The sequence below is a fragment of the Balaenoptera borealis genome, assembly GCF_965194805.1.
Source record: "Balaenoptera borealis genome assembly, chromosome: 18".
NCBI classification, from domain to species: domain Eukaryota; kingdom Metazoa; phylum Chordata; class Mammalia; order Artiodactyla; family Balaenopteridae; genus Balaenoptera; species Balaenoptera borealis.
In genome coordinates this window covers 8219235-8243015 of record NC_138877.1, presented here as the reverse complement: position 1 = coordinate 8243015, position 23781 = coordinate 8219235, and the positions used below count along the sequence as shown (strand labels likewise).

At 46.5% G+C, this 23781-nt stretch overlaps 2 long non-coding RNA genes across 4 annotated transcripts in view; one reads left to right on the top strand and one right to left on the bottom strand.

The window, feature by feature from the left end:
* LOC309615510 overlaps window positions 1-10973 on the bottom strand; it is a 29059-nt gene extending 18086 nt beyond the window's left edge. The window contains exons 1-3 of one of the 2 annotated variants that reach the window (XR_014236889.1): window positions 10839-10973; window positions 10448-10567; window positions 2680-8325 (exon numbers count right to left, since the gene is read on the bottom strand). This is a non-coding gene — a long non-coding RNA (uncharacterized lncRNA). The remainder of the gene's footprint in view (window positions 1-2679; window positions 8326-10447; window positions 10568-10838) is intronic. The other variant, XR_014236890.1, reaches the window with a different exon arrangement.
* A 318-nt stretch (window positions 10974-11291) lies between these two features.
* LOC309615511 overlaps window positions 11292-23781 on the top strand; it is a 94199-nt gene continuing 81709 nt past the window's right edge. For both annotated transcript variants that reach the window (XR_014236891.1, XR_014236892.1), the window contains exon 1: window positions 11292-22165. This is a non-coding gene — a long non-coding RNA (uncharacterized lncRNA). The remainder of the gene's footprint in view (window positions 22166-23781) is intronic.

The window sequence follows — 23781 nt, the reverse complement described above, 5'->3', positions numbered from 1 at the left end:
CTAAATTACTTATGAAACAGCAACAAATACTAGTGGTGCTATTGGACAAGTTGACATTATCCATTTCTTATTTAACAACGGAGTCATTAAAAAAGAGAGAGAGAGGGAGGCTGGGAGTGAGAAACTCATTATTGTATTAAATACAGATCCTGGTATCTTGAGAAGCTGCACGTTTGGTTTGGCTGAAGGATATCAAAAGCCACTAAGCAAGAGAATGACATTTGTTGTAGCCAAAGTAAACAATTTTTATTTCTGTTTTCCATATGCAAGCATATGAGTAGAACATAGCACATTTCATATTTGTACATTTTGGGAAAACATGTAGAATTATAATCATCATAATATGAAACACGTCCCTTATGCTACTGAATGTTTCATCTCTGCTTCGGGAACGCTGCATGGGCAGATAGTATAGAAATTCGTGATCCCGTGAAGTTTCAGTACTACTATGGACTGTGTATGGGCCGGACAGAAAGACCCGCACCGGAACTGTCTCAGTTCTGTGAAAATTTATTTTATAACCTGTTTCCAGAAGCTGTGATTCAAATATCATAGTAACTTATCAAATATAACCCTCATTGCCAGGAAAAGTTTCCTTGAGCCTCACTGAGATTCTTTTTTCTGATCTCACTAGAGATGAAAATGTTTTCCACTCTCCATAAACTCCAAGATTTTCCCTCTCTCTCCAAAAGAGAGTCATTTCGAGGCAGAATCCCCACCCCCAGACATAAACGTGATCAAATGCATGCCTTTCCAGCGAGGCTTTGCCCAAAAGTTCAGACAAATTGGAGTCCTTTTTATGAAATATCGTTTCTTTACACCCTAACAGTTATGCCTGCCAGACAAGATGTTTGCAATAAACTTCACAAACTTCCATATTTTGAGCAATCAATTGTGGGTGTTAAGACTGAAAACAGAAGAAATTAATGAAAAGAAGTTATTGACAATGTAAATTGGGAATTCCCTGGCAGTCCAGCCGTTACGGCTCGGCGCTTTCACTGCCAGGGCCCGGGTTCAATACCTGGTCAGGGAACTAAGATCCCGCAAGCAGCACGGTGCAGCCAAAATAAATAAAAAATGTAGATAAAGTCTTCAACAGTGCTCAGCCTATGGTATGTGCTCAATGAATATTAGTTATATAATTTTATTATTCAGGAATATGCACATTTAATGACAAATGGTAGCATATACATACACACTTAAAATGTATACACCTATTTATGTATATAAGGGGTATGTATAAACAGAGAAGTGTCCAACTTTTCTAATTGCCAGAAATAATCTTTGCTTGTGAATTAATTCATTGCTGTTTGCTGTTTATTTGTTCTTTTGTTGAGAGTTGGAAAGGAGAACACTGGCAGAGGTGTGAAATGGCTCAGTTATTTTAGTTAATTATTAACCCTGAAGCCTCACCATAATTATTCTAATCTCAGCATTGAAGCAACTTTGGCCATTGATGAAATGCCTGATCAATGAATTAAAATCACGAAACACACTGCATGGTGCCACCTTTATCACAGATCATAGGAGGTTAGAATGGGAAGGGCATCAGGTGTCACCCAGCACAGTGCCCTCGTTTTACAAGTGAGGACACTGCAGCCCCAAAGATGTAAGGTGACTGGCCAGAGCCCAAGGCAAATATCAGAGGGGTCATTTCAAGACTGGACGTTTACTTCCACATCCAGGCTCTGTCCAGTCTCATTATCTGGAAGGCTTTTTCTCCTCTGAAAAAACAAGTCTGTCTGATTACACCGTGTGAAGCCATTACAGCTGGATTTGCTTCCTTGGCCTCTCGTGGGTGACGGCCTCCTAAGCCTCTCAAATGCAGAGAAGAGGGATTACGAGTCTAAGATGATGAACTGAAGGGGCCCCAGCAAGCCTCCCCTCAACCTCCCCTTTCCTGCTCTGCTGTTGTAAATACACAAACATATACGGGTGCCAAGTAACACCACCTCATTTTAGAATTAAAAAGTCTGCTGTTTTGTTTTCCAAGTGTATTTTTAAATGAAGTCTTTGAAAACAGGTCACAGGAATCTCTTATATCTAGACAGCATTGTTGGTGAGAATTGGTTATTGATGAGTTCAAGAAATCACTTGTCTCTGATTCTGATGTTCAGAATGGATGGTCCAGTTAGGCAAATTTGCCTGAAACCACACCTGCAGAACCTGGAGAACAGGCTGGAGGCTCCTGAACTCAGGGTTCTGGTCTCCTCTATGCTGTATCTCCAGGACTAAACGCAGTGCCTTTGTACATCGTAGATGCTCCATGAATTTTGTTGGATAAATTAATGAAAGAATAATAAGCAAATTAAATGTCTGTTTCTCCAAAGTTCCCATGGGAATCGAAGAGAACCTTAATCTGGAGAAAGGCATTGGTGCTTTCTAAATTATGTCTCCCAAACCATCTGGCTACACTGGCGAGGCCAAAAAACCAACCAACCAAACAGAAATCCAAACGCCCTTTAAACTTTTCCATCCACCTCTGGTAGCCACTGCAATGCAGCCAAAAATTAATTAATTAAAGAAAAACAACAACAACAAAAAACCTTCCACCGTGTCATTCCACCTTCAGTTTTGAATTCTAGAAAGACGGACCTGTGTGTTCCCGAGGCCGGAAGACAGTGTGCCGTGGGTCTCTTACACGGCAGCTACATTTCACAAAAGACAAGTGCTTTTTACCTGGTTTTGCTGGTGGCATTTAAAACTCTGCACTGGACTTTGCCACATCCATTCTTCTATCCCCAAAGCACCGCTGTGAGTTGATGGGAGGGAAAAACATTAACTTCACTTCAGCCTGAAGAGAGGTCAGTGACATGTCCGGAATCACAGGGAACTCAGAGTGCCTGCCTGGGTGGCTCCTGAATCAGTTTGAAGGTTGGCTATTAAACAGCAGGAGATATTTATTCATTTTGGAGGTCTGTTAGTCTGTGTTTCTAAATGGTCGACATGTAGATGAAGGGGGGAAATCATTTAGCGTTTACTCACGGCTCCCAAGCCAACGAAGTGAAAATAAAAATATATTCAGAAAAGTTTGTAGAAAACTTATCTCATGATAAAGCTACAGTTGGGTTATTAGGAAGCTAGAAGATAGCTCCAGCTTTTGAAGTGGGTTTCATGGAGCAGGTCAGGGCCCTCATGACTTTCCCACCCCTATCCCAACTGCGAGAAAAATGCCCCCGAGTGGCAAGACCAACATCTAAGCCCACTTGACATTTTAAAAATTTTCTTGGGACTTCCCTGGTGGCGCAGTGGTTAAGAATCCGCCTGCCAGTGCAGGGGACACAGGTTTGAACCCTGGTCCCGGAAGATCCCACATGCCGCGGAGCAACTAAGCCCGTGCGCCACAACTACTGAGCCTACACTCTAGAGCCCGCGAGCCACAACTGCTGAGCCCGTGTGCCACAACTACTGAAGCCTGTGCGCCTAGAGCCCGTGCTCCGCAACAAGAGAAGCCAGGGCACTGCAATGAAGAGTAGCCTCCGCTCGCCGCAACTAGAGAAAGCCCGCGCACAGCAGTGAAGACCCAACGCGGCCAAAAAATTAATTAATTAATTTAAAAAAATTTAAAATAAAATAAAACACTTAAAAATTTTTTTTTAAATTTCTTATGTTTGGGTGAAAGCTGACTTCCCAAATAGCCACTTTTTTCTGTCTTTACCTAGATGCTTGTACTGGAGACAAAATGGTAGAGGCTGAAGGGAGTACAGTGGGCGACTGAACAAGCTTCTTCCACACTACCCTTATGCCAGCTAATGTTATTAATCAATGCATGGCAATGATTGGTGCTAAACGAAAAGTTTCCCCTTTTTAGGTTCAGCTGTGGTTGAAGCTCATATTTTCTCCGATTCAATAAAATAATCGTAGAAGTTGGTTGGAACCACCTTGGTTCTTCCAGTTCTCTTGCCCCTGCTTCATACTTTGCATGTGAAACAATTCTAGTTCCTTTAACAATCCAATCTCCTTCTAGTTCCCTTTTCATCCAGCTGTGTGACTCCTCTCCATGCCTGCTGTGTGTTTTCTGATTATGTTCTCTTGGGGAGTTTGGAAATTTACCCACACCAGTAGCCCTCACCCTCCAGAACAAAAACAAAGCAGCTCACACACACATCCCCAGAGTAACAGGAGGACTGGCCCACCTACCCCAGTCAGCCTGTATCGTTGATTTCATATGTATTTGTACATGTGGTCATCTGTAGGTTCCTTTGGCCACTTTATTGAGCTAATTAAATTCTAAGATAGTCTAAAGTTTACCAAATTGACCAGAAAACTCTTAGCCACCTAATATGGCAATGAAATGAAGATACATCTTTCAAGAAGACATTGGCTGTGACAATAACTAGAGAAGAAAGAAAATCCCTAGAATTCTTGACAACTTGGCAATTTCATGTTGCCCACTGTGGTATATCGCTTTCTGCTGACGATAATCACAAGAGCTGGTCCTACTGGATGTAAAAAAGGGAACTTAAGAAGAAGAAGAGGGACTCCCCTGGTGGCGCAGTGGTTAAGAATCCGCCTGCAAATGCAGGGGGCACGGGTTCGATCCCCAGTCCGGGAAGATCCCACATGCCACAGGAGCAACTAAGCCCGTGTGCCACAACTGCTGAGCCTGCGCTCTAGAGCTCGCGAGCCACAACTACTGACCCCTCGTGCCTAAAGCCTGTGCTCCACAACAAGAGAAGCCACTGCAATGAGAAGCCCGCGCACCACAACGACGAGTAGCCCCCGCTCGCCGCAACTAGAGGAAGCCCGTGCGCAGCAACAAAGACCCAACGCAGCCAAAAAATAAACAAATAAAATTTAAAAATTTAAAAAAAGAAGAAGGAAAACTTTCTTTACGAGTTGAAAGTAAAAGAAGCTAGGCTGATATTAGCATCTATAGATTTTAGATATGAAAAATTATAGACACTGGTTTCAGTTATTAAAAAGCATGAGCTTAAGCTTTTTGATCCCTTAATTAAAGTGCTGATTCAAAAAGTGTTCAAACACAACCTTTGACAGCTCAATTTCTAAAATAATATCATAAAAGCAGGAGAGTGAACAAATCTATGCGTATCTGTACTACAGGAGAAATCCTACCACCAATTACTAAACGGAAGTGCAGGGGTCCCAGCGCGCTTGTTAAAGATCTGACTGAAAAGGTGATGGGAAGCACCTGACAGTGTCACTGAGGGGAACGCAGGGCTAGGCTTGAAAAAAGATGCAGCGCTTTAGAGCAGCCCAGCACAGCCTAGAGTTGGAGAAGCTACCTTTTTTGCCTGGGAAATTCGCATTTGTTTTGTTCCCTTTACCAATGTCATCTGACCCCTTGTACCCTACCTTCTGCCGTCTGCACCTTTAGCCTAAAGTAAAGACACCCAAGTTATGGTGTGCATTCCAGATATTTCAATCACTAAATGTCAGTTCAGTGAGGGGAAACGTCAATTAAAACAAAAGTGGACTTCTCACAATTATTATTGTGGCTTGCGTAGGCCCAGGTTCCAAATTTTCACCCTTATCCCACCTTCCCTCTCAACCCTCACTCCCGGTTGGGGAAAAAAAGTACTAGAAAGGCATGGAGCATATAATTTCTTTCCTTTCAGTTTCTCTAAGTAAACTTCCGGTTCTGGTCTGACTGTGTGTTAATATCCTGATATTAACACACAGTCTGAATTTTGATTATCAGAGTAGCCAGATCTCATGGCTTTAAAACTCCAACGGCTCTGATGGGTAGTTGCATCTATTAATGCCCACTTTCTTTTAAGATTTTTTTTTTTTTTTTGATTTGGAACATTTTTAAAGTCTTTATTGAATTTGTTACAATATTGCTTCTGTTTTATGTTTTGGGCATGAGGCATGCGGGATCTTAGCTCCCCAACCAGGGATCAAACCTGCACCCCCTGCATTGGAAGGCCAAGTCTTAACCACTGGACCACCAGGCACGTCCCTAATGGCCACTTTCAATAGTGCGTATATACAGACTCTCAACTGAAGTTCTGACGGAACAGTCTGAAATTGTGCGAAGCACAGCAACTGGCCCACTTGCTAGAGTGACCATCCATGGTCCAGCATGTTTTAATTCTACCTGCTTATTCATCAGTTGCCTGACTAAAGAATGATATTATGTCCAAATCAAATTGCTTATCTTGCATTTCACAGGACAAAGGGAAATCCTGGGTGTCTGAGTTTGTTTCCCAAAGACTTTCCATTGACCCAGTTCATATTTCTCAACAGGAAGTCATACAGACTCAGGAAATGATCGAATGTATGCAATTGAGAGCCAAAGATGATCATAGTTAGAGGTCAGATATAAAAATATACACATGCAAAGAGATAGAAATAATACATTTGGGGGCATTTTCACGAAAAGTTACCCCTTTGGAGAAGAAATTAAAATTATACTTCTTTACCTGAATTTTCAGGTGTAACTCACTTTGTAGAATACTTGGAATACTGAAATCCTCTCTCATTTTTATGACACAATTGGACTTGTATTTCTCTATAACAAGTATTAGACCCAGAAAAATACAAAGCGCTCAGTAAGAATGCAGCAAAATGTACCCCGCAAAATCACATATCTAAAGGTAAGATTATCTCTTACTGATAAATGATTAGAAGTCTACTCAAATTAAGCTACAGAATATGAATGCAAAGTAGTCAGAGTTACTTTTATATTTGGCATAATAGCTAAGAAGCTTAAAAAGAAATGCAGTATTATAACAGGACCAAACAATGGGACAGCAGAGTCACTTGGTTCCTATCAAGTCTTCTCCCTAATATTCTGTAAGAGAATATACAAGTTGCATTTGTTGTGGAAGCCTCCCGCATTTGGAAATGAATGGCTGATCTTGGTTAAAGCCTAGAGGAGATATGCAGACACTGATTCAAGATGCAATAAGATAACCGGTTTGCTCTTTGGCCTCAGATAGAATCGCCGCTGAGTAAGGGTTGTGTAGACCAGGGTTGGGAAAGAAGGCCATGTGGCAGGTGACTGAGGTGGCAGTCAGAGCAAACAAGATTGCAGCAAATGTCCAGGTACAGATAACAACCCAATATACAAGAATTCAAAGTAGGTTGTTGATATGGCCTTTCTTCCCCAACTGGAATAGAAGTTCCACGTGGGCAGGGATTTTGCATTTTGTTCATGGCAGTTATCCCCAGCTTCTGGAACAGTTCCTGGCTTATAAATATTTGATGAGTGAATGAACATAAACTAAGTTTCAGAAGACATATTTGTCCAAGGAAATTAAATTCCACAAATATCTAATGAGCACCTAAGCAGTGCTATGCTAAGTGTCCTTGTGTAATGCAGAAGTCGCTGCAGTGCCGCGTGGGAAAGCATGGCTCTGGGCAGGGGTGGGGGGGATGGAGGGAGAGAGGCGCTGATGAGATCAAGGAGTGTCTTCGGGAATACAGCCATTTGGGACGGTATTAAATGCTGGACGGTAGGAAAGGCAGAAACTGGGACCCAAATGCCAGGCCTAACCTTGGAATTCAGTTCCCTGAGCTCCCCGAGGACAGGCACTGCTTCCTTTGCCTTGCGTGCCTGGTGCCCGCTCAGGGCACTTTCCAGCAGGTGCTCAATAAAGGCCTGTGGATCCAGGAGCTGGCAATAGGGATCAAGGGAGGCATCCAATCTAGCCTTGGGATCAGCAAGCTGGCCGGGACCAGCCTGGGACTCGGCTCAGGCCTGCCTCTGTCTCCACCTCACTCCCTTGAATGACCAGGGCCAAGTCCAGAATGAGGGCTGAGGACTCGTGCCCCAGAATGAAATGTTAAAATGTCAAACCCCATGGCCCTACTTGAGACTTCCTATATCTTAGAAGAGGGACCCAGAAACTAGCACTGTAATCAAGTATCTGGGTGAGTCTCCTACACATACCAAAGTTTGGATTCTACTAAAGTAGGATTTCATAGACAAGAAAAAAGATCTAGTAAGAATTCTCTCTCAAGTATCCGCATTAGTAACTGAAATCCCCAGGGCATGAGAAATTAATATTTTGGGTGGTTCCTATGGAGCAGGGACTGTTTAAGATGCTTTCACATATAACTACTTAATATTCAATAATTCAAAGGGGTAGTTTTATTATATCTATTTTTAAGGAAACAAGCTCAAGGATAGTATATAACTTGCCTAACACTGCACAGCAAGTACCTAGTGGGAATCCAAACCAGGTCTGTTTAATTCCTGAGACCACACGCACCCCTATGTCTTGCTGCATCTTGGGCGAATGCAGAATGGAGGGAATCCGGACATTCTGGAGGGAATCCGGACATTCCGTAGCGCCTGTCTTTAGGGAATGTACGCAGACTCAGTTTCTGATTGGTTGAATCTGTCAAGATGAATTTCTGGAAATCAAGATTTGAGGTTTTAATTATACATGCATTAGGTCTAGACAGAGAGTGTCTAAACCACCTATGACTTTAATAATCCTTATAAAAAGGCCAAACACCAAATGAAGTGATTTGTCTGGGGCAGAAAACTCGCGCATAGGGCAGACAAGTACCTTAAGAGGACAACAGGGGAGGTGCAGACTGTCACATCTGACACTGCCGCTCTGCTCCAGGTCTTCTCAGATTTCAGAGAGAGCCCAAAGGACTTGCCTGGTGGTGCAGTGGTTAAGAATCCGCCTGCCAGTGCAGGAGACCATGTTCGATCCCAGGTCCAGGAAGATGCCACATGCCGCGGAGCAACTAAGCCCGTGCTCCACAACTACTGAGCCTGCGCTCTAGAGCCCAGAAACCAGAACTACTGAAGCCCGCGTGCCTAGAGCGCGTGCTCCGCAACGAGAAAAGCCACCACAATGAGAAGCCGGCGCACCGCAACGAAGAGTAGCCCCCGCTCGCAGCAACTAGAGAAAGCCCGTGAGCAGCAACGAAGACCCAATGCAGCCAAAGAAGAGAAGCCAAAAGTCCAGCTTTCCCTGTGAAATATCCTGATATTTATTTTTTATTTATTTTTAAAAATTTATTTGTTTATTTTTGGCTGCGTTGGGTCTTCATTGCTGAGCGCGGGCTTATCTCTAGTTGCAGTGAGCAGGGGCTACTCTTCGTTGCGGTGCACGGGCTTCTCACTGTGGTAGCTTCTCTGGTTGCGGAGCACAGGCTCTAGGTGCCCGGGCTTCAGTAGTTGCGGCGTGAGGGCTCAGTAGTTGTGGCTCGCGGGCTTAGTTGCTCCGTGGCATGTGGGATCTTCCCGGACCAGGGCTCGAACCCGTGTCTCCTGCATTGGCAGGCGGATTCTTAACCACTGCGCCACCAGGGAAGTCGCCTGATTTTTAAATATAGATAATGAATTCAAAAGTTTAAAACACACTTCAAAGGGCAAACAAACAGGTCTGGAAAACAAGGACGGGCCCATGCAGCGCCAGTCTACAGCCTCTGGTCTGGAGCTCCCTCCCAGGGACTTAAGCTACATGGAGTAACTGGGATATTAATAGTTCCGTGAAACGTGTGTCTGTGCATCCTGTTTACATGAAGGTACACCCTATCACTGCTTCTGGTTTAATGTGATAAAATGTGCATCACATCGTCTTTGACTTTATGCAGGTGTATGAGACACAGCCTGAAGGCCACATTTTTGTAAACTGAATTGGGCCTTTCTATTTACTTACCATTGTTGGGATGCCTCATTCTGGTTTTGGAGTGATCTTCAATTGGCATTGGCCAATTTAAAATTAATGATTCGCTGGCTCATTTTAAAGGAAAACGGAGTAAATTCTCCGGGGGAAGAGCCTTCAGTTTTAGTAAGCACCCCCCTACTGCATCTGCTTTATTTTTTTAATTTAATTTTATTTTTTAATATTTATTTATTTGGCTGTGCCAGGTCTTAGTTGCGGCATGTGGGATTTAGTTCCCTGACCAGGGATCGAACCCTGGCCCCCTGCATTGGGAGTGGGTAGTCTTTACTGGACCACAAGGGAAGTCCCTGCATCTGTTTAATATTAATTGACTGCATTTGGAGATTTCCTAAGAATAACTTCTTGGTACTTAAGCATTAAAACTGCTCTGTTTTAGAGCAGAAATTCTCTCTCACATAGAGAGCTAATAATGCGATTCGCTACATATGATGTAATGATACACGTTCGAAAACAGGAAGTTTAGAACAACTAATAGGGGTTCTATCCTTATTATTTAATGATTTAAAATGTTAACTTACGTAGAAGGACTATGAACTAGCCAATGAATTATTGTTGTTTCTAACACTTCCACGGTCTAAATAACACTTCACTCTTTTGGTATTGGCAGCGCCTTAGGGAATATTTTCATCTCTATTTTAAGACAGGGTTTATTCTTGCAACGTGTATGCATTTATGTCGTGTTATCAAGTGAAGCAACGTCAACCGACCAAAGCACAAATCATCATCAAATCAACTGAACACAATGTCACAACGTCACCCGTCTAATAATGGATGTTAAACGCAGTATAGACGCACAAGCATCAGTGGGAACGGATTAAAAAGGCACTTACGAGGATGACCCGCAAAGACTCCTAGTTTCAAGACCCAACAAAAAGCCTCCAGGAAGTGAAGCCGGCAGGTTTTAATCTCACTTATTTTCATGGCTATGTTTTTTTTATTGTAGTTTTCCACTGTAAAACAAAAGCGAATCAAAGGAGTCTGGTGGATTTTGGAGAAGAAAAACCTCCTCTCTCCCGGAAGTCTGACAGAGCCCAGATCCCGGACTGAGCGGCCGCGGCCACGGGGAGCGCCCCCCGCGCCCCGCGCCCCGCGCCCACCGGCCTGCGTGCTGCCGCCCCCGCCGCCGCTGCTGCCCAGGCCAGGGCGGGGCGGGCTGCGCTTGTTTTTTTCTTTTTTGGGGGGTGGGGGGGGTGTGTTTCAGGAAAGCTCCGCGGTGCTGACCTCATCTTCCAAAGCGCGTCCGCTGCCCGAGAGCGGTGGTCGCAGTCAGCGCCCGCCGGTCCTCTGGCCGCCGGCAGGGCTCCGCTCCCTCCCGCTCCTCTTACCCCGCACTTCCTCCTTCCTCCGCCTCGCCCCTCCCCCACCCTCCTACCTCCCTTCCCCCTCTCCCCCGCCCCCTCCCCATGCCCCCGCCTTCTCCTCCTCCCATCCCCTCCTCCCCTCTCTCCCTCCCTCCCACCCACCCACCCACGCCCCTCCCCCACCCGCCCCTCCCCCACTCCTCCCACCTCCCTGTCTCCAACTTCCCCCCACTCTTCCCTTCCCCCGCCTCCTCTCACCTCCCACCTCCTCCTTCCTCCGCCTCCTCCCACCCCATCCCTTTCCCCTTCTCTCCCCTCCCCCGGCCCCCAGGGCTGCGGGCGGCTCCCTGGTTTCGGCGTCGCACACACGTCTGGGCAGAGTGTGGTTCCCAGGCTCTCGATCTGGAATTCAGACGGGAAAGTTTGCTGGCAGCTCCAGCGCCTGGGCCGCCCTCGGGCCCGGCCCGTCAGCGCCCGGAAAGCGCGGCATTCACACAAGGGCGGGTGGCAGCGCCCTCCGCTTGTCTGCTCACTTTCACGACGATTCTGCCCCTGAAGTTGAGCACGGATTAAAGAGCGGCAATCCTTTCTGTTTTAGAGAAGAAAACGAGGCAGCCGAATGGCACCGAGAGGGAGAGAGGCGAGGGGGTGGCGCGAGAGCCGGGGAGCAGGTTGGCGCCGGTGGGCTGGGGATGGAGGGTCCTTTAGGGCGGAATTGCATCGTCGGATTCCGCGCAGAGGTGGGTGGGTGCAAAGACAAGGTGGCCGGACAACGGATTCCCAGGCAGAGAAGTGTGTGGTATTTCTGCTGCCCGAAATGAGGCCACACAGTCTTGTTTCCCACTTCTTCAGGCTCAGTAGATCCAGATCAGATCGCGTGAGTCTGTTTTATTCCCATTTGCACAGGAGGACACTGAGGCAGGGACAGGCTAAGTGACTCGGCCACCGCCACACAGCTCTTAGTGGCCGACCCAGGACTCAAACCTACATCTCTCTGACTCCAAACCCCTATTCTACTGTGACCTAGTATTTGCTGGTTCAGACAAATGGCTTAGCTTTAGCACCGATTGAATCCATGCCTTGTCTGGAGCACAGGCAGGTAGATTTGCAGGTAGGTATGTGCTCAGAATTCATCCAGACTTGTATTTCACAATGGACATAATCAGTGCATCTTTACCCCTCAGGATGTTGAGGAGGCCTTTCATTAGCAGGAATCTGAATTCCTAGACTCTCTCCAGAGGGAGTGCTTAAGGAGCTGTTGTCTCCAGTCAACCCGAGTCTCCTTGTGGCTCATTAGGGAGATTCCCTGGGCCCTAGGCCCATATCCCCGGTGCATAATTGCTGGACTATCCAATAAGAGTTTTTAAATCCCCCCAATTCCCATTCTCCTACAAAGGAAATCTATGATAGTGAGGGCGGGGAGACCAGCAAGGCAAGTTAAACTTGAAGGTTTAATGGCACTCTTGCAACATACCCAGAAAGTTCTGCTGGACCATGAAGAACCCCTGGGAAAAACTGGGACTTTGGCCCCTTTGGTATTTTACAAACTGTTTACTCTGGAGACTAAGGAGATGGGTAGTGATGGTGATGGGACATTTGTGGTCCCCCAAGTATGTGTGCCCCTTTCCTGTTTATTCCCAGCAAATACAAAATACACCTGGTTCACTTAGGCTCTTGGATAGTAGTTTCTTTTCAGAAGATTTCAAGATACCACTAAGGATGGTTTTGGCTTCAGTTGCTATTTTTACTTCTACTTAGTATCTACACATTCATCAGTCACCAGAACACACCCTAATCGTCACCCCAAAACGAGGTAAAGATTTGACAAGTCTAGCCTTCCAAGAAAGTCCAAGGGAACATGTTTGACACACGTTTCAATACAGTGCAGGGGAATCGGTGTTTAAGATGCTGTGTTGTAGAATAATACCTCAGGGTGCTAGCTGATGTTTCATTTATTCCTAAACCTCATACAGCTCCCATGTTGACTAAATCCCCCATAGGAGCACTAGGAAGTTCTCCTCCTGGTTATCCTTTCTCCTTTTCTACAGGTTAAGAGCTGAAGCCACCAGAAATGAGAATTAGTACAACCTGACACCCAAGCCTTGTTTTTGGGGTGGGTGGGTGCCGTGGTGGGCCTGCGGCTCCTTAGGCAGACAGCCAGGAGAGGAAGGAAGCCGGTGCCCGGGCCGGCTGTGGCAGTAGTCGTGAACCCCGGCAATGCGAGGGGCCTCGGTGGATCTGGGCAGCTGCTCCCCAGCAGAATCGGGCTATTGCCTCCAGGTGGTCAACTTCCCTAGTCTTTTTTCATGACAGCCTGTGGGGGCCTAGGGGCAGGCTTTCCTTGTGTTGAGGAGGGACCCCTGGAGGGTGGTCAGAGAATCTCCTGCTTCCTGCCAGGCACCCTGAAGAGGAGAAGAGAATCAGGGGAGTCAAATGAATCTGACAACCCACCTCCCTTTGCAAGGACAGTTGGCTCAGAGCCGCTTCCTCATCTGGCCTTGGAGCCTTTGCTGCTCGTGGGCTCCCCTGTACCCTTGACTGCCCGGGCGTGTCTGCCACCGCCGTGCCCTGGGCCCCAGACCCTTCCCGGCCATGGTGCCTCTGCTGGATCCCATTCCTAGTACCTTTCCTAGGGAATCCAGAGGCAAGTCCAGGCTAATCTGCTCCGTGAGAAACAGTGGGCAATGTAGGTGTTTGCCTTTTCACCAGGACCATCGACAGACAATACTTGGATGCCAGGGCTGGCTCTGGGACAGGGAAGCTTCAGGCCTTTGCTGTGGCAGAACAGTGAGGGAGGTACTTGGGGTTTTCAGCACCTCTTAAATCATCCCAGAGAGAGAGCCACTTACTTCTGCACGCCGGCTCTGCCGCCGGCTCTGTCACAAGAAGATGAACTACAAGTAATAAAATCAAGACGAAGTTCTGTGTAAATCTTTCCAGCTTACAAAGATTATAGAAAGTGGAAGATGAAAGGGATATTAAAGACCATCTACTTCTACCTCCTCATTCCGCGGCTGTAAAAGCCGAGGCCCAGGGAGGTGTGTGGACTAACTGACGGTCCCACAGCGGCTCCGAGGCAGGAGTTGCACCAGCATTCTGTGACCTTTGCACTCCATCCTTGCTGTTCCCTAGTCCTAGGGCATCTTTCGACTTTTGAAAACAGGCAAAGAGAAATCCTTCCTCCGGCATCTTCACCTCCCTCTACGTTTATTGTTTCCAGCTGCTAAAAATTGGCATTTTAAAAAGTGGGTCATCCTGCCGGTCATTGAGGGTCAGGGCTCTGGTGAGTGCTGATTGAGAGGAGGGAGAACAGGCAGGTGGTTGGAAGCAAAGCAGCCAGCCTGCTGGCTGGCGCCTGGGGATTCTGTCGCTCGAGTCCCTGGGTGTGTGCCCTCAGCAAATACTAACCCACAGAGTCAACTGCCAACTCCAGTCATCTGTACATTTGCCCTCCGGGAATGTAAGGCTGGAGGAAATGCCAATTCCTAATCTCATTGGCCTTGGATGGAAAGATGCTTTTGCCCAGTGGAAGCCTTCAAAGAGCAAATGTGTATTTAGGGCCTGCAGTGCTCTCCAGAATCCTTTAAGGGACTCGGCTGTCAAAAAAAACCCACAGATGGTTCTGGCTTTGTCTTTGCCTCAGTTAACACCTTTGGGTTGCAAGTCATCAACTTGAGCTGGCTGAAGCGTGCAGGGAAGTGTGTAGACGAAGCCGTGTGTCATCAAGTCCAAGGACGGATGGCTGCCAGGCACCGAGGCAGGACCCCTCTCCAGCTTTGTCTCTGCTTCCCGTCTCGCTCTGCGATCGACTTTCTTCTTCTTGGTGGGCAGCTGGACTGGGGAGGAGATGATCTGCTATGATTGCCACGCTTACATCTCCTCTCCTGCAGAGATTAGCCAGGCGACTGGCCGTCCTCAGCCCAATACCGAATTCCCAGGAGGGAGAATGTGGTTGGCCCAGCCTGAGGCAGGTACACAACCTGATCCAAACAAGGTGGCCGCAGGTAGGGTGCCCCAAGGCAGACTGAGGGGCGGTTCTCCCTGACAGGAGAATGAAGTGCGGTGGGCAGACATTTCCCATGGGTGACTATCCTAGGCTTCGATCCAATTAGCCATTGATATAGAAAAGTGGTAGATGCAGGTGGGAGTCTGGGATAAATCAGACACTCTAGAGACTTAATTTGCCTAAATTCTTGAGTGACAAATTCTCTATCATGTAACTCTGTCTTTTTAGAGAGCTGTTTCCTTGCAGTTCAACCCCTGTCCTCTGGACTCTAAGAAAGCCCATTCAATCAACCTGAGGAAGGTCTTAATCCTTTATGTGGTTATCATATATATTTTCGTCCTGTTGAAGGGTGTTAGCTGGATAGATACTGAGAATGAAATAAAGGTGTAATATTAAATTTGTATGGTTGATATATATAGGTATGTGCGTATGTATATATTGGGTTGGCCAAAAAGTTCATTTGGGGTTTTCCGCACAATGTTACAAAAGCCCCAAACGAACTTTTTGGCCAACCTAACATATACATACACGTACACATACCTACATTTTTACTTATTTATTTATTATTATTATTATTTTTAAGAGTACTTTTTAAAAATGCATTTTTTTTCTTTTTAATTTATTTTCTTTATTTATTATTTTTGGCTGTGTTGAGTCTTCGTTGCTGCGTGCGGGCTTTCTCTAGTTGCGGCGAGCAGGGGCTACTCTTCGTTGCGGTGCGCGGGCTTCTCATTGCGGTGGCTTCTTTTGTGGCGGAGCACGGGCTCTAGGTGCGCGGGCTCAGTAGCTGTGGCGCACTGGCTTAGTTGCTCTGTGGCATGTGGGACCTTCCGTGACCAGGGCTCAAACCCGTGTCCCCTGCATTGGCAGGCAGATTCTTAACCACTGCACCACCAGGGAAGTCCATACCTACATTTTAAAACATCCAACCTACTTCCAGAAAGGATTGGAGCAAATTCTAATAAAAATAGGAGAAATATGACAAAAAACCATTAACATTAAAAAGATGTAAAAGTCAAGTAGCAAACAGGTTGCAGTTGAGCAGAGTGGCCGAGATGGACAAACTCTAATTCCTGGCCTGAACTGATTACTCAACTTGGCTCTGAACTTTCTAATATTCAAGAGAAAGAAGAAAATTTATGAATTGAGTGGCTATTATTATTTAAGCATCTAGAATAACATCTAGATGGAAACATCTAGAATAGTGGAAACATCTAGAATAGTGGATCTCAGAATATAGTCCAGGGCCTCCTGGGGTCCTCAAAACCCTTTCAAGGGGGTTCCATAGATCAAAACTATTTTCATAATAAAATCAAGACACTGTTTGCCTCTTTTAGTCTCATTCTTATGAGTGTACAGTGGAGTTTTCTAGAGCAGCTGTCCCCAACCTTTTTGGCACCAAGGACCGGTTGCGTGGAAGACAATTTTTCCACGGACCGGTGGGGGGGTGGATGGTTTTGGGATGATTCAAGTACATTACATTTATTGTGCACTTTATTTCTATTATTATTACCTTGTAATATATAATGAAATAATTATACAACTCACCATAATGCTGATGGGGGCGGAGCTCAGGCGGTAATGCGACCGATGGGGAGCCACTGTAAATACAGATGAAGCTTCGCTCGCAGGCCGCTCACCTCCGCTGTGTGGCCTGGCCCAGGGGTTGGGGACCCATGTTCTAAAGGCTACATGTCATGTAACATGCCCACAGATTGCATGCAAAAGCAGGTATGAGAATCCAGCTGTCTTCTACTAAGCTAGACATTCAAAAGATTTACAGAAATTTAAAATAATATCACTCTTCTCACTAATTTATTTTTATTATGTAAAATGTATTTTCACAAACCATTAATTATGTTGATCTATTTTGAGTCAATGCTATTATTTTAAATGAATTAATAAATTTTAATTTTTAATATGGTAAGTGTTGATGGATATATCCTATATAAGCAAAAACTCTGGGGTTCTCAATAATTTTTAACAGTGTTAAAGGAGTCCTGAGACCAAAATGTGCGAGAATTGCTATCGAGAATCTCACTATTATTTATGTACCTGAGATGGTGATTTTTGCCCCCAAAATTCCATTTTAGAAGGCATTGGGCATGTCTCTGTTTGATCCTTGGCAAAACTAAAATCGTTTTATGAATAAAGTATTATTTTTGTAAACATACATTTGTTTATTGCTCATTTTATCTATTCAAGAAACATTTATTGAGCCCTTGTTATGTATGTTCCAGGTGTGCTGCCTGACTCTGTGAAGGCAGTAAAGGGCAATCTCCCTGCCCTCGTGGAGATTTGTGATCTAGTTTGCAAAAGGGGCACAAGGTTGACTTGAAAATAATTCAGGATCAATGTAAAACCAGATGGAAACTGCTTTTGTTTATCTTCACATGAACTACCAATTAAAAGAAATACTATTTATTTTACTGAGTCTGAAGATTTGAGGCTAAAGAATTTCCTGGCAGGAGGACATCATGTGCCAGGTATTGGATTTACGGGTGATTCAAGTTACAGCAGCCCTGGTCTGTTATTATTGTCTTGGAAGGTATGATACGTTTTGAGAAAATTCAGTACAGGTAAACAAAAATCTATATTAGAAAGTATTATACTTGTATTTCAAAAAGAGTTTTCTTTTTGGAAATATTGGACTTATCAAGGGAATGATCAATACCTTTATTGATGGAATGAACAGTTCATTGTATACTTAGAATATGATTCAAATTATCACAGCTTTTCAGTAACATGTATAATGCATTTAGGAAGACAAAACTACAGTGTACAGTTACAGTAAAAAAGAAGGAAGTAAGCTTCTAGGTATGGCCTGTGTCTGATGTTAGGTGAGCCTCATGCCAGGAGGAAAAGTCCGGAGTTGGTAAGAGAGGTGGCAAAGCAAATAAGAACTGTGAGGTATAAGTTCATTTCTTTGTTTTATAGCATGGTTGGGCTGGAAGGTCAAGACAGTGCGTGTACGTCTTAGTATCTTAGACAAAAATCTTTTATTGTGTCCTCGTTGATTAATGAAGAGATGTAGGGTAGATATAGGGCAAATTAGAGTGATTTGCAGCTGGTTGAACAATCACTTACCAAAAGTCTTGGTAATGGATCCATTCCAACTTTGACGGAGGTCTCTGTTGACTTGCCACAGGGCTCTATCTTCAGCTGCCCTCTATACAACGTTGTTATAAGTGATATCCTGAAGAAATCTGTTGACGGCAAAGATGGGAGGAATAGCTTATACATTAAGATGCTAGAACCAGGGTCCAAAAATATTTTTAAAAACTGAAACAATGTGCCCAGTCTAATAAGACAGAATTTAAGAGGAAAGTATCCACCACTGAGCCCCCAAAAGCCATCCAGACAAGTCTAGGATGTTTGGAACCTGACATGTTAAATGGAACCAGGATGAGGCAAATACAAAAATGTGTCTGTAAAGACCTTGTTCTGAGTAGGCTCCCACTTGGCTCTAGGATGTTTCCTTAAGCTCCATGGTAACAGTAGGTATTAGGCCAGGGGGGGACGAGGGTGACGGTGGGGAAGAAACTCAGGTGGGGCATGTGGTTTAAGAGTATAATGTGAAGAAAGGAAGAAAGAAAGAAAGAAAGAGAGAGAGAAAGAGAGAAAGGAAGAAAGGAAGGAAGGAAGAAAGGAAGGAAGGAAGAAAAGAAAGAAAGGAGGGAGGGAAGAAAGAAAGAAAAAGAAAAAGAAAGAGAAAAAAAGTATGATGTGCAAAAGAAAACAGCAAACTCAATAAATTGCTTCCTAAAATGCCATCTCAGAGGTCTCAGATTGTATTAATAGGAATATTATGTCCAGAATAAAGGAGGGGATGGTCCTGCTGTACTCTGCAAGTTAGGCCTCACCTGGAATGTTGGAGGCAAGTCTGGGTTACCACCTTTTACAGAGACTTTGGCCAGCCAGAAAAATAGAGAAGGCAGCAACTAAGATGGGAAGGGTCTTGAGATCACATCACATCCCTGCTCTCAACCCTGCAGAGTGAGGCCCTGTCGAGGCCACAGGACTCCTGGCTGCCTCTCAAACCTCACTTCCTACTTACTGTCTCACTTCCCCTTACTGTCTTGCTGACCTCCTTGATATTCCTCAAACATCACACATATATCATTGCAGGGCCTTCACTCCCTCCCCTCCCCCCATTCACATGGCTCATCCCCTCAATTCACTCAGGTCTTTGCTCAAATGTCATCTCCTCATTAGGGCTCCCTTGCCTCCCAGCCTAGGGGAAAGGCACTCCCCTTTCCCAGTCTCTGAACTTGCTTTTCCTTCAGTGTTTTTATCATTACCTGACATAATATTATCCATTTACTTGTTTAACTGTTTATTTTCTGTCTTCCTCAATAGAAGACGAGAACCAGGAGGGCTGGGGCCTTGTCCGGCTCCCTCTTCCATCCCCCCCCCCCGCCCCCCAGACACCTCAATGAGCAATTTTTAACAGACTCAATGAGTACAACGAGGCCCTATTGCAAACCTACAAGAGTAAAACCTCTGAGAGCTACTCAGACACTGAAGGAGCTACTTCGTGGATGAGGCTTTTCCCATGTGGCCGGGCTAGAGTGGCGAGTGGGCACCGAGGAAGGGAGCTTCAGGAATCTCAGGCTCCGGGTAAAGAACTGTTTCCAAGAGTTGGAAAGGGTGGGCCTCTGGGAGCATCCCTGCCACTAGGCGTGTGTCCTCAGGTGTGAGGAGGCTACTTGCCAGGGATATTGTTTGGAAGTTGAATTCGCTAGTACTGAAGACTTTTTTTCCATTCCCAAATTTTGTGAGATTGTCGCAGGTCAGCCCACCTCTTTCTCGTTAAAACAATTTTGAATTTAGTCTACTGAAATAGTTTTTCTATGTGAACACATTTTTAGTGTTTTGCATGTGATAATGGGATTCAGTTTGTAGAAATGATGCCCATTTTCAGAAACACAGAACAGAATATGTGAGATTTAGAGGAGAAAGACTTTGATTTCATGGGAAATGTGTGTCATTCTCTGAGGGCATCCTAAGAATCATCAGAATGTACCTAATTTTTCTTATTCACATGTCTGATGTGCTTACCACACTTATAAATAATCATAAACTTTGCTTTCTGAGTATCTTTCTAGATAAGACATGGCATCTCTCCCAAGGAGAATGATTTTAGCACTCAACAGCTGAGAAAGGAAGTGAATTATCCCTTTGTAACTGCTCGGGCACTTTAGGTAGTCAGGCAGGAATTATCCTGGTGTGGACAGACAGACAAGAGTAAACAAGACTCTGCTTTGCTTTTTCAACAAGGCAGTTTTCTTTCTTATAGCACTAAATGCTGTGTATTAACACAGAGCTCAGAGAACACAGAACATAGAGGTCTGTGTATTTTTATAAATTAAAACAAACAAAAAAACATAACAGTGCTTGTAGAGGACTCTGTGTTTCTCACTCGGGGAAAAAGCACAAAATATCAGTGTGGAGAGATTCCAAGTGCCTCCTAGCTAATCTCTGTAGCACTGCCTTACTCCCACAGTCCTGAAGCAGGCCCAGAGCAGAGAGATACGGCCTGAAAGTGTGTCATGGGAATTTGTGACTGTTTCTCTGGCTACGCGATGAGATTTTTGCTGCCTAGAAACGTTGGAGGTTGGAACCACACAGCTAGTGTTCTGTTAACCTAATATGTAGAAAAGAAGGTCTTTCCTGGAAGTCTGAATTTTTAAAACTTATTTCAAAAAGCGAACAAGAAAGCCCAAACATAATTTCAGCACATTAAAACAACAGCAGCAGAAACTGAGCTATATGAAAGCTATATAAAGAGTGAACCTTGGGAATTCCTTGGCGATCCAGTGGTTAGGGCTCTGTGTGCTCTCAGGGCAGAGGGCCTGGGTTCAGTCCCTGGTCTGGGAACTAGGATCCCACAAGCCGCGGGGTGCAGCCAAAAAACAAACAAACAAATAAATTTTAAAATATAAATAAATAAAGAGTGAACCTTCTTTCTCTCCCAGCATCAGCCAGATTCTAGAGCACAGTTTCATGAGATGGGAAGCAGAGTATTTGGTTGCTGGATACTAGTTCCTGAGGAACTTCCCAGGAAATGAATTTGAAGGGAAATGAGATCAGTGAAGCCAGAGCAACCCCAGGGTCAGAAATTAGGATGCTCCTGTTACTTGGTCCGGGGATACAGGACAACTGATGTTTCCCTGGGCCTCGGCACCAGATGGTGGCTTTCCTAAGGGACTCTTCATCATTGGGGCTGGGCTTTGGGTCTGACCCAGCAGTGTGGGCGGGACCTCTCTCTCCTGGTCCCTCTTGTGCCCTATAGAATAGATCAGTGGAATCCAGACAACTAGTGGACCAGGGTCCCAGCCACACTGCAATTTCTTGTTTATGCTTTACCCGCCCACTACCTGCACTGGGCTTCTCGCTCCCCAGGACACGGACACATCTTGTTCCCCACTGCGTCCCCAGCACCCAGCACGGCCCAGCCCCGAAGGCAGCCGTCAGTGAAGGTTTTTTGCACGTTACTGTTAAATGAAGTGAAAAGGTCCAAAAAGTTAACGCAAGCCTGAACGAACCCGCTTCGAACGGTGGCACAGACTGCGCGCTTGGGTTTGAGGGAGGGTTTTCTTCCGCCATGTGGTCTTGGATGTTCAGGTAATGGGCACCAGAAGCCCATCTGGTCACCTGAAAACTCAGTTCTTTGGCGGTCCGGGTAGTGAGGACAGGGTCTGAGTCCTTGCTCACCATTGAATCTCGGGGTACAGTGCCTGGCACCCGGAGATGACCCACGAGCACTTGTTAAAATAAAGTTATCGCTACTGGCCCGACTCGTGCCTACTCGGCTGCTGTTATTACCGACTAAATGGGCCTCTTTCAAAAGAGGCACGTTAGGAAACGGAATCGCCCTGAAGGGCAAAGATGTTGGGGTAGCAGCCCTTTTCCTACCGCTCTCTGGGAAGGTGAAGAGAAACCTGGGACGAGACTTCCCAGGGTCACGGTCCCCCACGGACCGCCGGCCTTGGGTTGCCGCGGTGAGCGGGCGTTCCCGGCCTCGCTCATCACGCCAGAAAAGCCCCAGAACCAGAGCCGGCAGGTTGGGAGGCGAGGAAGGCATTTCCTCCCCCACGTGACAAGGTCACTGCTCCGACTCCTGCCGGATCCGCGCGGCCACCAAGTGTCTCAAAGGTGAGGGCTGAAGAACTGCGGCGGCGGCAGCGGCAGGCGCGGCTCTCCGCCCCGCCGCGCTCCCTCCCCCACGCCTCCATTTGGTGAGTTCCTCGTCGGCTCCGGAGCCAGGACGGAGACCCCTGCCGGCGGGACGCGGCGCTGCGGCTCCGCCCTCCGCCGCGCAGGCTGCGCCCCGGGAGCCGGCGAGCCGGCGAGCCGGGGAGGGTCCGCGCGGCACGGGGCGTTCGTGTCCTTCGCGAGCCAGGTCTTGATTCCACCTCCAAGGGCTCAACGTGATCTCTTCTTTGGACGCCCTCCAAAAGATTTTAAAAGACATGTGTTCCCGTGTAGGGCAGCCCAAATGTCCCCTTGCCTCGGTTCCTCTCGACGTCTCCCGCCACCCAGGCCCCTCGCACCGACTGTTCGCAGAGCCCCCGGGCGGAGAGAACCCGAGAGCCGCCGTCCGCAAGCAGCGGGTCCTTGAAAGGCAGGGCAAGGCCTCACTCTGTTTCTTTCAAGTTCACGGAGGCTAGCAAGACGGCTCTCGGGCAAGCAGTTGCCCACGCTCTGCTTCAGGCAGAGTCCTAAACCAGTGCCTGTACCTCTGTGTGTGTGTGCGTGCGTGTGCCCGCGCGTGTATGGGAGGGTGTGCAAGGTGAAAACGGGATGTACTAGAAATCGCAATGAGAGAAGCAAACAAACTGCAGTGAGCACAGAGGAAGAACGACTTACTACGAGCCTGGGACCTAGTTGGAGAGGCAGGACTAACCTTGCGACGGTAATCGCTACTTTCCTTGCCACCGAGTCCTAAGAGAAACAACTCCACGAAGGCTGGAGAAGAAAAAAAATCTTGGGGCTGCTGGTCTGGAGCGAATCCCCTCAGAATGAGGGAGATTTGAGTCCTTGTAAGGCAAGGGGATGGATTAGGCCTTCCATGTCGGGAAAACAGTGGCTTAGGGTGAGCTGCTCCGGGCTGGGCAGGGCAGGTGGAATGGTGCGCGCCGCCGCGGGTTCCCTGCGGTCCCGGAAGTGCAAAATGAGTCTGGAATTCCTACTTGGGATGGTTAGAGCGATGGTTCTCAAAGCGGCATCACCCTCTCCTGGGAACTCGTTAGAAATGCAGATTTGGGGGTCCCACCCTGGACACTGAATTACAGTCTCTGGGGGTGGGCCCCAGCAATCAGTTTTTAACAAGCCCTCTAGGTGATTGTGGTGTTCTCTAAAGTTTGAGAACCCCTGGATTAGGAAATGGAGAATAAAGGAGCCGGCTGGGTGGCCGTCCCGGTGCCAGACAGTGAAAGCCGGGCTTCTTGCCAATAAGTAAGTAGGAATAAGGGCGTAACGCTGACAGGCATAGGCTGGAGGGAAGGGGATCCAGTTTGTGAGGGAGAGAGTGCTGAGTAAATGTTATTTTGGTCCCGTTGATGTGAGGGCAGGACACCCACATGGAAATTCCTGGAGGCAGCGGGAAGGCAGAGCCTGGAACACAGGTGGGAGAGCCGGGGTGGGCAAACCTGTGTGGAGCTGCAACGGAAGGAGTGGGTCAGCTCACAGAGGAAATAAGCCTAGTGACATATGTTCAGATAGAACATTCACGGTGTTGTACACCCATCGCCACCATCTAGGACACGGGGATGGGGGTGGGACAAAACTTACGGGGAAGAGCTGGTCAGTGAGGAAGAAGGAAAACCCAGTCAGTGCGGTGCCACTGAGGCAA